General features: G+C 37.2%; 1 protein-coding gene across 2 annotated transcripts in view; it reads right to left on the bottom strand.

Moving 5' to 3' along the window:
* The window catches only part of tcf7 (transcription factor 7), a 112284-nt gene that overhangs the window by 86478 nt on the left and 8414 nt on the right, over positions 1–17392 (bottom strand). For both annotated transcript variants that reach the window (XM_044371470.1, XM_044371472.1), the window contains exon 2: positions 16477–16633. The gene's annotated coding sequence lies outside the window, so the exon portion shown is untranslated. The remainder of the gene's footprint in view (positions 1–16476; positions 16634–17392) is intronic.

Here is a 17392-nt window from a genome sequence, read left to right as displayed (position 1 = left end):
ACTTTGTGCATTCTTTGAGACTAGTTCTGAGCAAAAATAAATCCAGTTACTGTATTTTTTAAGTAGGCTAACTTTTCCTGAATACACTATCTCTCAACTAAAACAAGCCCTGTTTCCCATTTATTCCCTTTTCCCTCTAACATCCAAGTAAGGATTCAACATATGGCTTCCTCTAAATAAAGAGCAGTTACATCAGATGCTAAACATTGATAGTTCACAAATGTCTAATCGCCATTTGTTTTCTGCTGTTTTCATTCTATACATCTACTAGTTTGAAGAAAGTTATTCACACTGTAATCGTTTGTTTCATTTTGCATGTGTTGCATGAGAGACAAAACACCCACAAGAACATTTTTTGTGATACAGAAGCAGATATAGATAACGACTGTACTGTCTTTACAGCTAAAATCAGAACATAGACAACGAGATACGTAAATATTTCCATGAATAATATAGGGGGGAATTACAAAATACAGAGAGAACATGACAAAAAAGCATTAGCGATACAAATATTGAAAGTTTTTAATGAAAGTTTAACTCTAGAAATTAAGATAATTCATGAACTTGACTGAAAAACTGTAGTTGCCTTGGATTACTTTGGTCTTGGTTACATTAAATAAGGAAGATGAGGAGGAGGATCAGACCTTGGCCTTTGGTCTACAGGTTACCGTGCCCTCTGCACACTCACACACACACACACACACACACACACACACACACACAGACATAGACATATGCACACTCACACACTCACACACACACACCGCTCACTGGCAGCACAGGGAGAGACGTGCTGTAATCTGGGAGGCAGGAAACAAAGGGCCTCGTTAATGCAGAGACTTGCAGGGGCCTTTGATGTGGAGCCAAGCCATTCACTCCTCGCTCCTAACACACACACACACGCGCGCGCGCACACACACACACACACACACACGCACGTATTTACAGAAAGACAGAAACATACGTATGTGCACACAGACACACACACAAGGGCGTGCACATGCAGCCTTTTACCACAGAACGCCTCAAACACACACTTTTGCAAAAGAAAAAAGGAAACGCTGAAAAGAATGTAATCTCCCTGAGTTGAGGCAACGTGCCTGCTATTTAAAGCTTGATACATTAGATTTGAATCAGCCGACACTACATGCTCACACACTGATGAACCACAAAGCTGCAGCTTGGCTCAATGGAAACAGTCTTTTTTCCATTGCACATTTTCACCCCTGTGTGGTGATATCAATTCCCACTATTGCCACAGATAAGTAAGCTGCGGGGTCCGTCAGAGCTTCACAAAGTTCAAAACACACTCCACCAAATAAAAAAAACATCCAGAAAGCACGGCATATAATCCTTCAAAAATGCTCACAATACTGCCACAACTTCAAATAGTCTCCTCTAAAGTGGTTTTGTTTCATGAATTCTTCATAAAAACTAAAACTAAATGTGAAATTTGTTAGAGCCACACAAGATGCATACTATACAGCAGGCCAGTGTGAAAAAAAAATGCTTTTACTTATCGTTAATCAAAGCCTTACAAACTTTCAAATTGGCAGAAACATAAGTGATTTAAAAAAAAAGAAAGAAGAAGTTAATACAATAAAGACTTCTATTTCAGTCTTTCTCCGTCAATTCAAAGTAGCAAAACCGGGTCGTTAAAATGACAAGAGGAGAATCATATTACTCCAGGTGAGCCCTTGATGGAAACACACACATCTCTTTTATTCCACAGAATAAAAGGGATGTTAGTGGGAATCACTGAAAAAATAATAGTGATGCAGTGATAGTTTTGGTCATTAAAAATAGCATTAACAGGAGTCGGTGTGACAGAAGGACTAGCATTGTGTCCTCACCTGTATTCTATTGTATTGTATTGTTTTTTATTGTATCCATTTTCTGTATTTTTTTTGTTTGAAAAAAAAAAAAACCCATCCAAATACAATCCACTACAGTCAACTACAAATCAGACATATGATTACAGTTAACTATCCCTATGCAACAACCATGTATCACCAATATTAATCATATATGCAAATCACATTCAGTTTATATTCAAATCATGCAATAAACATGTGCAAACTGTTGTAAATGTGTACATATCTACATATTTACACTGTACATAACCCACTGTATTCACTGAAAGTGATGTATTACATTGCCCATACTATTTGCACTACTGTATAGTTTAAAATGACAGTTTGACCTGTGTATACACATTATATGTATGTTGTTGTCCATATATATTTATTTTTTATTCTTTTTCGTGCCTGTACATAACTATATGTTAATGTCTGCTTATCTCTGTTACCCGCTGTACTTCTTTAGCTGTATGTCTTCTGTATGTGTATCTTTCAGTACGTTGAGAAACTGGAGTCAAGCTCCTCGTCTGTTCAAACATATTTGGCCGATAAATTCTGATTCTGATTCTGATATATCATATTTCCATGGATACAGACAGTGGCAGCTGCGTCTGCAGTAGTACAGTGATCTTGGCGTAATTATGATAATTATTTGTACTATTGTTATCTGTATTGTTATGCTAGCTGAGTGGCTAATCCCTCTTCCAGCATATTGTGATGCAGGAAGCTGCAGCTGTCTGGTTAGTGTGGCCGTGCTGTTGTTCTCCTCTGCTGAACAACCTGATATTAGTGGTTAGTGTGTTGCCACAGCCAGAGAGGCCCGACTCTGTCTCTGATGAAGTTTCTGCCCAGAGCTTCATCTAACAGAACACAACACGCTGCACGAAGCATGGCGTTAATAATCAAAGTCTTATTCTGTTCTTCTGTTGAGTTTTCTCTACATTTGTTCTTGTTTATTTACTGTTTGATGTTAGAAATCTGCTTAATTTTTAATTCTGTTTTTCATCTTGAATTGCTTCTGCATAATATGCCTCTCATGGATTTAAGGGGAAAGTACACCAACTGTTTTCAATGGTAAGACAACACTGAAATGTGTAAAATTATTGATGGGGGTGGCATAGTTTATAATATGATTGCTTTTTTCTGACAGATTCATCCTCTGTAGCTGTAATATAAAGCAAGTGTTGACCCCTGCTTTTGTTACTGGAATATAAATAATCTACTTCTACATCTTAACTGTTTTTCTAACTTTTAGCTGCGTTAGCCTTCAAGAATAGCTGATTTTCTTTCATACATTTTGTTCTTCTTACTGTACTTTACTCACCTTGGAAGAAGTGTAAAGTTACAACAGCTTTACAATCCTGTAAGAATGAACTCACTAGCGGGTTTCACTCTCTCTCCCTGTTCATGGATTCCCATGAAAACCATGTTGTTTAAAATTGTCACTGAACCAAATCTCAACATTTATCTTAACTGTGTCCACCTTTACATGTTGGCCAACTCAGCTGCCAAGAGGCTGTAAAATGGTTTTAAAAAAATCACTTTGTAACTGGCACAAAGAGGAACTTGTGGCGATGCTAATGAGCTAACCATACAGGGTCCACAGATGGTCCATTATGTAAAGTTTGATATAAATGGTGGAGCAGGGCAGAGTGTGTGGGTGGCCATATCCATACTGAAGCAGTGGGCAGCTCAAGGGTAGTAGTGGCTGATGACCGAACACAAACACACACACACACACTGCATCCATTTATTTAAGCACAAAAAATATGAAAAATATTGATTTTAAGAAAAAAAAAAAAACCCTTGAACGCTTTAACCCTTTACATGTAATATTTTACGGTAACATCAGATTTGTACATTCATCTATTTCCTTATTAAATCAAGTCTTGAGCCGTTTCTCATCACCCAAACTGAACATTAATTTGTTTTAATTTTGTGCAATAAATGTGAAACCAGGTGGCATTTTTTTCCCCCCCAAATGGTGGCATCTCGATTTGAAACAAAAGTCACTGAATGTTTGCCAACATCCAGTTCTAATGGCTGCATGAGTTCAGAGGAGAGAAAAGAAGAGAACGCAAACACACACACACACACAAACCTCGATGACAGCTACGACATGCCAGACAATTCACCTACAATGACAAGGAACAAAACTAAAATCACAATTACAGCCTCGACAAGTCCACCATTGTGTTGGGCTCCCCTTTGGGTTTTTACAAAAAAGAGGAGCGTCACAAATCCAGAGCAAGATCAGAGCACTCTCAAACTAAGCCTCCATTTACTCTGATGGCAGGCCTATTAAATGCGTGCGTCCACAGTGGTCTCTTTCTAGTGGTGAGTGGGCGGCTCAGAGTCCTGCAGTTGACAGTTAGCAGCCGATTCTGGGATCAGTTTTTCCGCAGCAAAGGGACTGATGTGGCCCAGAGGAGGATGTGGACTCATATGATGGATCATTGTTTAGGTTTGGGGAGTGGGTGTGTGAGCCTATCTGTATGTGTGTGTGTGTGTGTGTGTGTGTGTGTGTGTGTGTGTGAGTGTTTCCATGCCAGTCCATGCAGTTGGAGATCAAGGATTCAGGATTGGTCCCACAGTACGTGCATACATGTGTGCAGACGAACATCTGCATGAGGCAGTAAACACATGTACTGGGGTGTGTACTACACATATGTGCATGTGCACACACATACACAACTAACATTTAAGTATAAAGTAGTAATTACTGTAAAAAAGTGGAAAAAGAGTCCAAACACCACTGGTAAAAACTATTATATTCTCACACAAAACCACATAGTTCCATATTAGGTGATTTGTAAGTTTTCAGATACACTTAAGGAGTATGTAGATGTTTTTTTATGGATTAAGAAAGTTCTCTAGCTTCTTTGGTAAACATCTAAAAACCCTTTGAATTATCTACAAAATGCATTTTCATAAAGATTAAAATAAGATTATTTTTTCTTATTTCATAAAGCTGATATTTTGGAGATACAGTAGTTCATGCATGTATTTACAGTAATACAACCTGTTATGGTATATACTAGGAGTGCACCCCTAGGTGGTGGGGTTTAAGTTAAAAAAAACATGCCATAATAGATCATTTGGCCGTTCTGCAAAGTTTTAAAAATTGCAGGTTTTTACGTGATGAGAGGAGGTCCAGATGTTGTCCACTGCTGCACAAAAAAAATCTGGTGAAAACTGAAACTCAAGAAAAGTCTAAATCTGATGATTGTGAGAGAAGAGCTAAAGTTATAAAGAGTGCCTTTCTCTCTAAAGGAAACTGATTTACGGATGTTTATTGTCCATGTTGAGGATGAATATGGCTCAGAAGAAGGGGTGTAATGTGGCAAAACATGTCAGTCAGGTGACAAGGTGAATAACTAAAAAATCGGATGCTTTTGGTATCTTTTCAGGGTGCATTATCTGTTCATACCCGCATTATGTATCATAGGTAACATCCCTCTTATATACATTCATTCAAAGTTTAAAAAAGGATGTTTTCAGTCACTTTCAAAACAGCATTGGACAGATATGACAAGTGGCTTGTAGAAATGCATATTTTTTCTTATGGTGATTGACACTTCACACTGTCTCCAATATGCAGAAAAATATTTCATGAGTCACTCTACCGATGAAGCGTTGCAAAATGTCAAAATCTATGGGTGTCAAAAGGGAAAAATAAACCTGTTTCTCTCATATCCTGAAAAACTGACATTTGGAGATGCAAAGGATTCTGCAGGACTGTGATGATATGGGTATGAGCTTTGAGCAGAGAATGAACAGTCTGCAGAGTGTTTATATGAACAAAGAAACCAATCAAGGAGTTGATCCTGCTGATTAGGATGTGATTCTCATACTCTTGTGAAATATACATATTATCCGTCTCTATGCCCTTTTTGCATTGCCTGTTGACACCTACTGTGTGTCCTATTAGACTTGAACTTAGCTTTATGGCACTTACATGCGTTGTTCTCTCCTGACTAGATCCTTGCTTGTGTTGTATTAACTCTCATGTGTACGTTGTTTTGGATAAAAGTGTCTGCTAAATGAAACTGTAACATTGTAACACGCAACAGGGGAAAGCCAAGACTGAAATAAGGAAAATATGATGCTTACATTAAGCAGAGCCAGGAACTGGAGCTGCCACTGTTTTTACTGTTTCTAATCTGGTTCATAAGAGTCTTCAAAATCCTGTAATCCTGGTAAAAGTAAGGACCATATTTACTTCAAAATTTAATTAGAGGATAAAACCCTTGAGATGCACCATCTCATTTTCAAGGGGGTCCTCATATAGGTTAGTTTTCTGGCTGCACAAAGGCTTCTGGGAAATGTTATGCGCTCAGTTTTTGTCAACGTTTTTTCCTCATGTATTCTGGGATCATCCACCGTGTGGTTTCTGATAAAGTAAAAATTTCTGCAGATTGCTTCTATAGTGAAAATAAAAGTTTTGAGTATTTTTTGATTTGCAGGAAACAGATGAAGTTTGAAGGAGCGATGATCTCAGCTCTCGCTTTTCTCTTGCTAAAATCAAATATCTAAAAGATAGACATAAAGGGGATGAATATTAGAACGATCTGGCCTGTACGTACAGTATACACAATAAATGAGAAAGGAATCACAGTACCGAGAATCATAGCAGGCAGAGAATACTAAAGTAATTCATCCTCTGGCTCTGTGATGTTGTTAAATTTCACAGCGAGTCCAAACAGCCTCATCTGAAGCCAAGGTCAAATGTAGGCAGTGTCGTGCAGGACAAAGAAAACATCCTGGCATTTTTTTTTTCTTCGACAAACTGGCAGCAGCCATGGAAACAGGAGGGAAAACTCAAAGAGAGGACTTCTTGTATGGGTTTCCTTCAGAAAAGCACTGAAAGCTTGCAGTGCCGGTTTTTATTTTAGAAATTACTTTTTAAGAGCATTATGTGTGTGTAATAGATGTGTTGAGTTGGTTTTACTCATCAACAGAATAAGTTCTTTTCAAGGAGGAGACAAATCCACAAGTAAGGACTGCAGTAATGTCACAATTTACATGCAAAGAATTACCATCAGGTAGAGTGAATTGCATTTCATTATTTAATTTCTGTCTTAAGATTTTAACCACATACTGGTTTAGTGGGGGTGGTGATGCAAGGTAGCACTGACAGAGTGTTACAAATGCTCAAAGTCACTAAATTAAGGGAAAATTCCACCCTCAGATCATTTTACACCAAAGATTTCCTACATTTCCCAGCATGCCTTTTGCATACATGCATAGAATTGCATAGATGTTTAGATAAAGCAAATCAGAGCAAAAGAGGAGCAGATTTTTTGACAAAAACAAGCAAGTACAACAGCTTTCATGCCAAACTTTCACATGTCATTCGGCTGCATCGCTTCCGGGTCTTGCAAAGACGCTGTGGGTGGAAACGTTTTTATCTCTGGCTCTTTTTTGATGGACATTACAAGAAAAATAGCTTGTATTTCTCATTATACTGGGTTGATTCCAAAACTATTGTTTCTATTATTAAGATTGTTATAAAATGCTCTGCTATCAACTCAGTTAAAGTTGCCCTGGAAATGTGCTGGTTTCTTCACTTGGCCCATTATACAAGAATACAAAAATACATCAGACAACAACACAAAACCATGAAATACATCATATATGTACTTCAACAGCATCAAAGTCTTTTAGAATTCTTTCTTTAAGCCTTATTCTTTTGGGAATCAAGGGTTTGTGTATTTCAGAAACAGTTTAGGCGCCAGGGTGTCAGGTTGTCAAAGGACAATGGTTTAGCTTAGGAAAGTAACTTCTCTGCTGAAATGTTCTTAAACAAAACAAAGATTTCCTACGGTTACCATTTAGAAGTTGCAATCAAGGGAATGGAGATCAATAAGTATCATCATATTGTACTGTACAGCCACTAATTTAGCGAAGAAGAGCACAGTACTTGAATGATGTGCACAGCCGAAGACTCACAGCTTTCTGTTTCCTCACCTTGACACTGTGATTTTGATGACTATCAATGTAACAGAAGAACAGTTTCAGGTTTCTGCTCTGCCTCTTCTGAAAACAGCCTCTTCTATCAAGTTTCAGTGTTGGCTATCAGTTCAGGTGGTCAGCCGCTGCTGGCACAGGGAGCTAGACTGACCTCTTGAGGTACAAAATGGGAATTAATCTGAATGAAGGGACCTCAGTAGAAGGTGTGAGTCCCACCACATCATTACAGTAGTGACAGGAGAGGAGGTTTGTGTAGTTTGCGTCTATGAGAAGGAACGGCAGCAGTGGCTCTGGCGTTGTTCCCTTCTGAAAGTTGCTCTTTGACTGTTTAAGTGCACCTCACTGCAAATGAAATACCATATGTACTCAACAGATGAAGAAAACACCAAACTATAAATGCTGACAAGCTAGTGACATTGGATGTTGACACATCAACTAAGACTGTATATATATATTTTTTTAATTCAAAGAGTGTATATATTATGATTTCTAAAAATAAAAATAACATGGTTCTTTCTGAGTTCCCTCATTGTAAATGGTTGTTAAAATGGTCAAACCATAACTTGTATCCTTGTTCTCCCAGCCTTAAGAAAAACCTCTCATTATTCTTACTTATGCAAAATCAGAAAGCGCATTATTCATTTTAGCAGAGTTTGAAAAATGATTTGGTCCCATCTGGGTCTGATCACAAAATCTTCACAATACTTTTCAGATTTTTTTCTCTTCCCCCCATTTCATCCACAAAGGGAGATGTAGCGTATGAAACAGAAAACCCTGACGATTTATGGGACATTTTACTATGGCTGGAACACTAATGTATTACACACTCACACATCATTTTACTGTGACTTCTGTCACATGAAAAAATATCGACGCCAGAAGAGTTATGACTCTGGGCTGCTTCGGAGAGGCCGACGAATTGGTTTGCGAAAGCCTGGTTTCTACTTGAAATTAAATTTTATACAGACCGTTATTGACTGAGTAAGTTTTATGATCCAAGTAAACGACCTTTAAAAGCCACTTAAAACACACTGCATGATTTTAGAATTTGCTTTAGGGTCAGTGACAGAAGTTAGCAGGGGTTTCCTAGTTTTTGAATAGTTAAAGATTTAGATTTTTTTCATAAGACTCATCACCGCATGATTACTGTAACTGGTTTATGAGGCCATACAAGAAACTCTTTTTATTTATTGAGGGGGTTTTGTCTTCAGGAATTCCTCAGAGAGATAAGTTGAGCCCACACATCATACTGTCTGTTTGCTTTCTGTATTTGGGTAGCAAATAACAGTCTCCATATTATAATAAGTTTGAGGCACCACATAAAATAAAAGTAAGCTGTATATTACTGAGAAAATAGCTCTAAAGATGAGTCAACAACAACAAAATTAATTTCATTTGTACATGCACTTTATTATTATTCTATCATTGAATCTTTATTTGCACCAGATGAAGAAAAAATAAGTTTTCTTGTAATTTAAACTATTAAACAGCTGCTATTTGAGCTGTAAGAGAGGACAAACAATTCTCCAATAAACGTCTATAAATTCAAAATAACTGTCTAGTTTGCAGAAGTACTCTTCAACCCTACGCTGCAATTTGTCCTTTTACTGCATGGACTGCAAAGAGTTTGCTGATGTGCTTATAAGAACTGTCAGAGGGCGATTTACATGTCAAGCTAAAGCAAAATATAATCCACTGATATGAAATCTCCGAGCCACTGTGATGGTTTGGTCGCGCTGTATGTATGAGAAGCAGGGGCCTTGTAATCTTTTCACTGTGACTCGCTTCTTCTGTGCGACACCGGGAGAGGGGGGGTTAATTACATTAATCCAAAACAAATAAACGTTTGGCAGCCCTTAAAAGGCTGTGGGAAATGGCTGGAGATTGAACCGTCTTTTGAGTCCCCAAACCTCAGGCTTTGATGGTTTTTTACTTGACTCAGAGACTTAGAGCACAGATTTGATATCCAACTGGAGCTGAACTGGTCTTCTCTGGCTCTCAGTATTTTTCTTTCCTCTCTTCCTCACCACTTTTTTCTTTTTTTGCCGCTCTCTACTTCCGTCTGATTTTCTCTTTCACTTTTCATCTTGTTCTTTCTTTCTTTCTTGCTTTCTTTCTCACTCTTACTTTTTCTTTTGTCATACCTACTAAAGATGTTACAGTATGTATTTTTACTTTTCAAAACTCTAACCAAATGATAATGTACAAAATTATTTTAGTTCCAAGATTAAAGTCTGAATTCTGACTTTATTCCCAGATTTCGGACTTTAATCTTGGAATTTTGAGTTTAAAGTCAGAATTCCAAAATTTAAACTCAGAGCTCAAAGTTTTCACATGTGGCCCTAATCCTCTTCTGTATTAATGAAACAAAGAAACAGATGACTGAAAACAGCATGAGTTGAATGAAACTGAATTGTCTTTTTGTTGCTCTTCGTCTTTCCTACTTAACTGCAATTATTGAAAACAGACCTGACACTGATCTGGAGATTTTGGCTCCTAAATCTCCCCTTGTATCAGAGGTGCATATTAATACACTAAATTTGTTTATTGTCAGCTTTAAAACAAGTGTTTCTAATAGCAACAAAAGTGACTGAACAAGAACAGATCTGTATCATTTATTTAGTCCTTCAGACACGTTTTTATTGTTTTAACGACTTTCATTGTCAGTGTGTTGTTTTGGTGCTTTTGCCATGTGTTCTCACAGTGGAGGCTAAACAATCACACCGATGATTTGCTAGTGTTTGTTCACAGCCAACAAACTCTATAATGAAAAAGGATCAGGACCAAACCCAAACCCTGCAGATCCCATAACCTATGGTTGGGGAAATATTTTCACTCCACCATACAATAAGTGTGTGAGAAATGGATGTGAATGGACCTCTTCTCACAGTATATCATCCTATACTTATGGAGCAATCTTGGGAACAAACATTATTCTCCCAGGCTCTGTTGTTGTAGAGTACATGTTCGGGGTCATGATGCTAATTTATAGTGATGGCACACTGGAAGCGCTGCACAAGCTAATTTGTTCTGGTTTTCCTGATTGGGAAGATTACAGGGCCCTTGTTGCGATGGCGACAAATGTGTCACCACACATATCTCCACATCGCCTCTGTCTCCTCGTTGTTATAAACACACACAGAAAACAATTGGAAACATTTCCTGATGCATGACTTCTGGTGGGATTTTAGTCGGTATGGCACTAATTTGAGTGTCGTGGTGATGTATCGCTGTTGAGGGTTCTTAACATTTTTGCATCAAAACTTTATTTGGGGTTTGGTGTGTGGATGCCTTGTTTCGTGATTGACAAAACGTATTTGTCTGGAAAGAGTGACTGAACTGAAATAAAGTCAGTGGGATCAAGGAAAAACAGAGCTGGTCTTTAAGCTGAAAGATAATAATGTACTACATCACAGCTAACGAAGCCTGACTGAATGGAGATGTGACTTTGACTGTATGAATTACATCTGTCATAACATGTAATTAAAGTAACCTTTTGCTATGATATATGAAACTGGCTTGATTAAAAAAAAAGATAAATAACTGGTTTGTTTTTGCCCCGGGAAAACATCAGAAGGAGTAATATACTCTTATATAACTCTTTTTGTATTTTATGTGCTCTTTTTTTACAATTTATTGAATTTGCTTTATTTTTGTTTGGCAGTTTTTGAAGCATTTAGAAAGCTTATTTGAACAATATGCCTTATAAATGAAACTTTTTTTTGAAATAAAAATTTGCCTTAAGGAGGACTGTTTCTGGATGCAGTTAGGATGTTTGTGAGTAAAGATAAATAAGATGGAAAAGTTTAGACAGGCCCCAAAACTCCAGACTTTAACGATTTAGCTTAGATTTGGTCTGCGGGTCAAATTACCTGTTAAATGATAAGAACATAGACACATAAGTCACAGAGAGAGAGTGCTGGCTCCAACACTTGCTATAAAGTATGAGTACTTTATGAATATAAAATAAAATTTTATCATGTTGGAAAATGCACAAATTATTGTCTATACATTGCATATGAGCATATAGTTTTACTCCCGTTCCCATGAGTCTTTGAAGATAACATTTTAGTTGGAGATATCTATCTAGTCCCTAATTTGAGTGGAATAATGTAATCTCATATTTATGGTTCTACAGAAAGCTGAAATCCTCTTTTGCCGAGCAGTTTCAAAAGTTGAAATATCGGCTCTGTATTTCCCGTTTCTGTCATTTGTTTTTTTAAAAAAGAAAAACAAAGTATAAACACTGGAAACTTCTCGTTGCCAGTTCAAAACAATCAGTTCAATATGTATTACATTACTTATAAAATTTCAATATCATTTACAATTGATTACAATTGACCAGAGGGAGAGAGAGAGCACATTAAACTCATTTTAAAGTCTTTACATTTGTTGCATGTCGGTTGCACAGCACTAAACTATTTGTCTGACATGCTTGACATGTACAGTATGAACCAGGATGCCCCCCCGAACTTCTGCCACAAGTCTTTTAGTTGTTTCAGAGTTCAAGACAAAAATATTTACATATACTGTATATTTTTACTAATATTAATACTCACTTCTCTATGTATTCGTGTGCTTATAAATGTTATAAATAACTTTAATTCTAAAATTAATATTGTTATACCCTTTTTTTTTTAGAAAAAGTAACATCTGTCCAGGGGTTACAGATGAAAAATAGCCTCTTGGCTAACTGTGGCGCATTTATAGTAGTGTTTATTAATGTGTACTGTCCCTGTTAAATGAACCAATAAAATAAATAAAGGAATAAATAAAATTTTGTGAGGCAGCTTTCAGTTTTTATGCTTCAAGCCACTGGAACAACTTGCAGAACGATCTGAGAGGGGTAAAGTGTGTTCGTATCTTTACACAGAAACTCTTCAGGCTTTTGATTAAAATGCTTTATGGCTGCTTATTGTATTTAAATGTGTCTATCTATTTTATCTTTTTACTCTTTTATCTATTTGGACATTTGATTTCATAATTTACGTTTAGCATTTCTGTTTTTCTATGCATCACTCTCTAATGGTTTTTAAACCACCATTAGTTGTGCTTACCTGAATGAAAAGCTTGATAGATTGATTAATTGATTGCTTACTTTAGATCATGTCCATATTGAGTTGACTTAATCTGAAAACACATCTTTTTCTCTTGTTTTGGCCTATGTCAACCAGTGAAGTGACAACATTTTTGCACACAAAAACTTTCCAAAACAATCTCCAAAGTGGATCGTCTTGTGGTCGAGGAAAACTGAGCTTTTCCAGATCAGTGACGTACTGAATGTTTGCTCAGTGCTCAGACACATTTGGTTTTGTGCTGCGTGACAGTAATGCTTAGTGGCTGACAGACCAGACTGCAGTTGTACTGGGCGGCTTCCTGGTATGAATGTGCGTAACTGTCAGTGTGAACAAGGTGTGAATGCTGCAAGAGAGCATTTGTTCTCGGTGCATGACCACAAAAGGTAAAAGTAAATTGAAAAAGAGAAACTTTTTGTTGTCGCTGCATTTCTCTGAGGTCACACATTTACAGTAATACAGTGGATCACACGACACATGTGTCATCATTGATCTGTATTTATGTTGTTGTGTTGTTAGATGAGTTTATGAGCATTAGATAATAATTTTATCAACTCCTCAGGGCAGCAGAGTAGGGATATTCAAATTCTGCTCCCTGTTTACTTCTACCTTTAAGTCACTTTTTAGACAGTTAACCACCAACAGAATGTTTGATAAAGTGATCTCATGAAAAGGAAAGAAAATGATCTACTGTTGACATGTGAATGATTTTAGATTTCATGTCTGTATTTTTTGAAAGGAGGGGTTCAAGATTTTTCAAGTCTGACTTTAAACAACGGTCAGGTGTCCATATGAACCCTGAAAAAGGTTTCGTTTTTTCCTCCTGTTCGCACTGACCATTAGAAGATCCCCTCCTAATGCACTTACAATGTAAGTGATGAGGGACAAAATCCACTGTCCTCGTTGTGAGCAAAAATGTCCACAGTTATTGTCCACAGTTACAGCCTTTGTGTCTCAACAGACAGTGTTTTCCTGTTCAGCATCAGCAGAAGAATCGTAAGAAAAAGAGGGAATTTGGCACTAAAGACAGAAAGATATCGACTTGATTTGACTCATGTGGGCAGCTGAAGCCTCATATTAGATTCAAATAGACTTTTAAATACATTTTTACATAGAAGGAGGGCTGTGGACTCTCTGGTATTGCAAAAGGTTGACAAAGTCAGAGAGACAGTACTCTGTCTGTTTGTGTGCGTGTTCAACTGTTGATGTAAAGTGTGTGTATGTGTATATGTCTATGTCTATGCATATGTGCTTTGGTGTATGTGAGGGGCTTGTTCTTGTGTATCTTTGTGTGTCTTTGTGTGTGTGTGTGTGTGTGAGTGTGGCTGTTGGTACGTTAGCTTGAGGTGGGCCTGGCATTTAGACTTAACCGGCAGCATCTCAACAAACAGCATGTTTGCGCCCAGACAACAGTTTTTTTTTTTCTGATTTCTTCACATCTCCTTCAGTTGAAAGAGCTCCTCAGATGTACAGTAGATGCTTTGTGGAGACAGAGAAGCGTGTTTCTCAAGGACATACACTACAGAGTTACACAACCACTGAAAGATCTCAGTGCTGATCAGAGGCCCCTATGGAAAATGTCTTTTTACTACTGCAATATCACAAACTGTCACTGTCACTGTCACTTCCTCTCAGGTAACTGGTGAAGGGTGAATGGAATTGATTTGAAGTTTAAAGATGAATTTTCAACATTTAATGTTGTGTTTGAAATTTTACAAAACTAATGTTGAAAATCATTCATATAAGGACGTTATAGCATTGTCATAAACCAGTAACATTAGTGAATTGAGATCAATGTAATTGTTAAATTTAGCACAGAATTCTGAATTTATTTGTTATGTAGTCATGGAAACAACAAAATCTTTAACTGCTCCAAAGTGACTCTAATCTAAAGCTTAGAATCAGATATGTTGTCCTTCATTTGATATTTGTTTGTTAGCATTTTCTAGCAGTGTGTTGACACTTTTGTGAGAATTTAACCTGTGCACAGCAGGAGTAAAAGGATTCAAAATATTTCTGTTTACCTACTGATATTTCTGTTACCAAATCTGGTAACGAACTGTACATCACTACGGATAAAAGTGTCGAATTATCTCTAAGAGGAAAAGGTGCAATGATTGAAATCGAATGATATCACTCTTGGAAATTCAATATACTCATACACAAAGTGCTATAACCTAAAATTAATAAAAGAGACTAGATTGCTTAAACAAACTTAATAAAGCTGAAATTACAAATCCAGTGGAATAGATTAAGGGGGGATTTTCATTTAAGTTGTGTTGTGTTCAGACGTGATTTGAAAACCAAATACGGAACCTTAAAATTTCAAACTAATGTGTAACCATTGAAAAATCTGCTTCTGCTTGTGCTGTTCGTGTAGGGTTTTCTAGAAAAGACAGTATTACAGTCATCGAGACTGCTGGTGATAAAAGCATTTCTGCCTTTCAGTAGCCTATCTGCCCGAAAGAGAAATGGCTGTACTCCTGAGAAGATAAAAGGCAGTTTTGGTGATTTTTCTGATGTGAAGCTCAAGTCAGGATCAAAAGCACACCAAGGGGCTTGGGGCTTGGTGTTCAGTGCCAGGGATTTTTAGTTTTTGTGCACAGCTTCTCTCTCCATCTCTCTCTCTCTCTCTATCTGGGCCTTAATTAACCCCAGTAACTTTAAAATGTTTGAGCAAAGTGTCAAAGAGCAACGAAGATCATTCAGAACACCACAATGTCGAGAAACAATACAAATCAAACAGAAAACTTTAATGGAATTATTTGATATTTGATATATTATTTGATATCAAACTTGTAGAGTGCCTTTAAAGTATTTTACCTTAAAATGTTGGTCTACTTATCCTCAGCTGCTGTATGATTTATGACACTTATGGTTTTTTTGGTATGGGTGGACAAAAAGTTATTCGAATAGCCATTTAAAAATAGTTTAAGAATAAATAATTGGTATCTAGAGTTAGAGAAAACAATATAACATGAATACATCATAATCCTATTCCTATTTCATCAGAAATAAAAATGTAATAATCAGTCACAAGAAGTGCACTTGTTCTTGTGCACGTTTTCACAAAATGTCACCAAAGCAGAGCAGAATTCACCTTTTCATAAGAACTTCATTGGAAAACCATAAATATTCCAGTTGTGGCGTTGCTATCGGTGAACTGTCAGCCATAACGAGACGAGAAAAGTAATCTGACTTTAAATAATTCACTTGACTTTGAAAGTTTGTTAATCAAATTAATATTGTTCGAATTAATCTATGTGTAGATGTACAGTATGTATATGCTTCATTTCATGGGAAAGATCAAACTCAATTTGTGTTTTTTAAAAGGTCATTCAGTAAATCTTGCTAGTATGTAGGAAGGGTTTTATACATGTAATTTCCTAAATTTCCACTGAAGTAACAGTCCAAGTGACATTCTGATACTTTTTGCTCTGTACAGAATCATAAAAACTTGGATCTTTAGCCAAGGGATTTTCATATCTGATCCTGCGCTTTAAAGAGGTGTGATCAACTCTTAACCAGGTGCAGGCAAAACCTACAAAACACATGAACCACAGCCCTACCTGCCAGGTAGCAACGTGGTAGTCATGAAATCAAATTTCCTCGGCTGCTCCCTGCCTGTGTCTTGGGGCTGAAAGCCGGGCTGTTTTATACAGTAGAAGGCACAGGCACACAGAGATACCACACCATCCTTTGCCTCCTTTGATGTTGGCGAGGCACCTGAGGGGGAGAATATGGAGAATTTGTTGATTACAGGATCCTGTATTCAGAACACACATTGGTGCAGTGTATAGCAGGAAGCTCAGCGTGGCAGTTTGATAGTTTGTGGTAAAAGTGCTGGCAGGGCCACAGCTCCCCTCTCTCTGCCAAGCCTGTGGTTTCATATTGTGATTATCAACGGCAGATGTGAATCAGAATATAAGCTTTTCCTGATCGATGTGGCAAAAAATATAGGCTTTACTTATACTGTTTTGGAGTATTGTATGTCAGTTGATGAACGCTTTTATCCAAAGTGCCTTAAACAACCACGGGTGGTGGCACAGCTTCCCCTCTCACTGGCGGAGCTCTGTCATTATTTACACAGGAGGCTCGCCTTAAAGGTGCCATCTTTAAAGGCCTAACAGCAAAGCAAAAGTGTCAGTGTTCATTTGTGTCAGAGTGTCACAATTAGCACTCTACCTGTGTTTATAAGTTCAGTTCACATTTAAGCAGATCAGGAGAGTACAAACTCTTGAGTCATTTTATTGCCATTTGGATAAGGAAGATGAAAAACTCTGGTAAATACTTGTAAAAGAGAACGTTTATATAAAGTTTAGCTCATTTGTAAAGTTTTTATTGTAGAATAGTGTTAGGTTGTATTTTGTAAATGCCCAAATTGACAATGTAATTGCTTGTACGAACTATGAATTGATACAGTATATGAATGAATAAAGTGTATTTCACTGAACCATTAAGTTGCACTGGGTTTGCTCTGCATTG

Source organism: Thunnus albacares, chromosome 13 (assembly GCF_914725855.1).
Source record: "Thunnus albacares chromosome 13, fThuAlb1.1, whole genome shotgun sequence".
Taxonomy (NCBI): domain Eukaryota; kingdom Metazoa; phylum Chordata; class Actinopteri; order Scombriformes; family Scombridae; genus Thunnus; species Thunnus albacares.
Note: the sequence above shows the minus strand (reverse complement) of the source record. Positions and strands in the feature narration are given on the sequence as shown.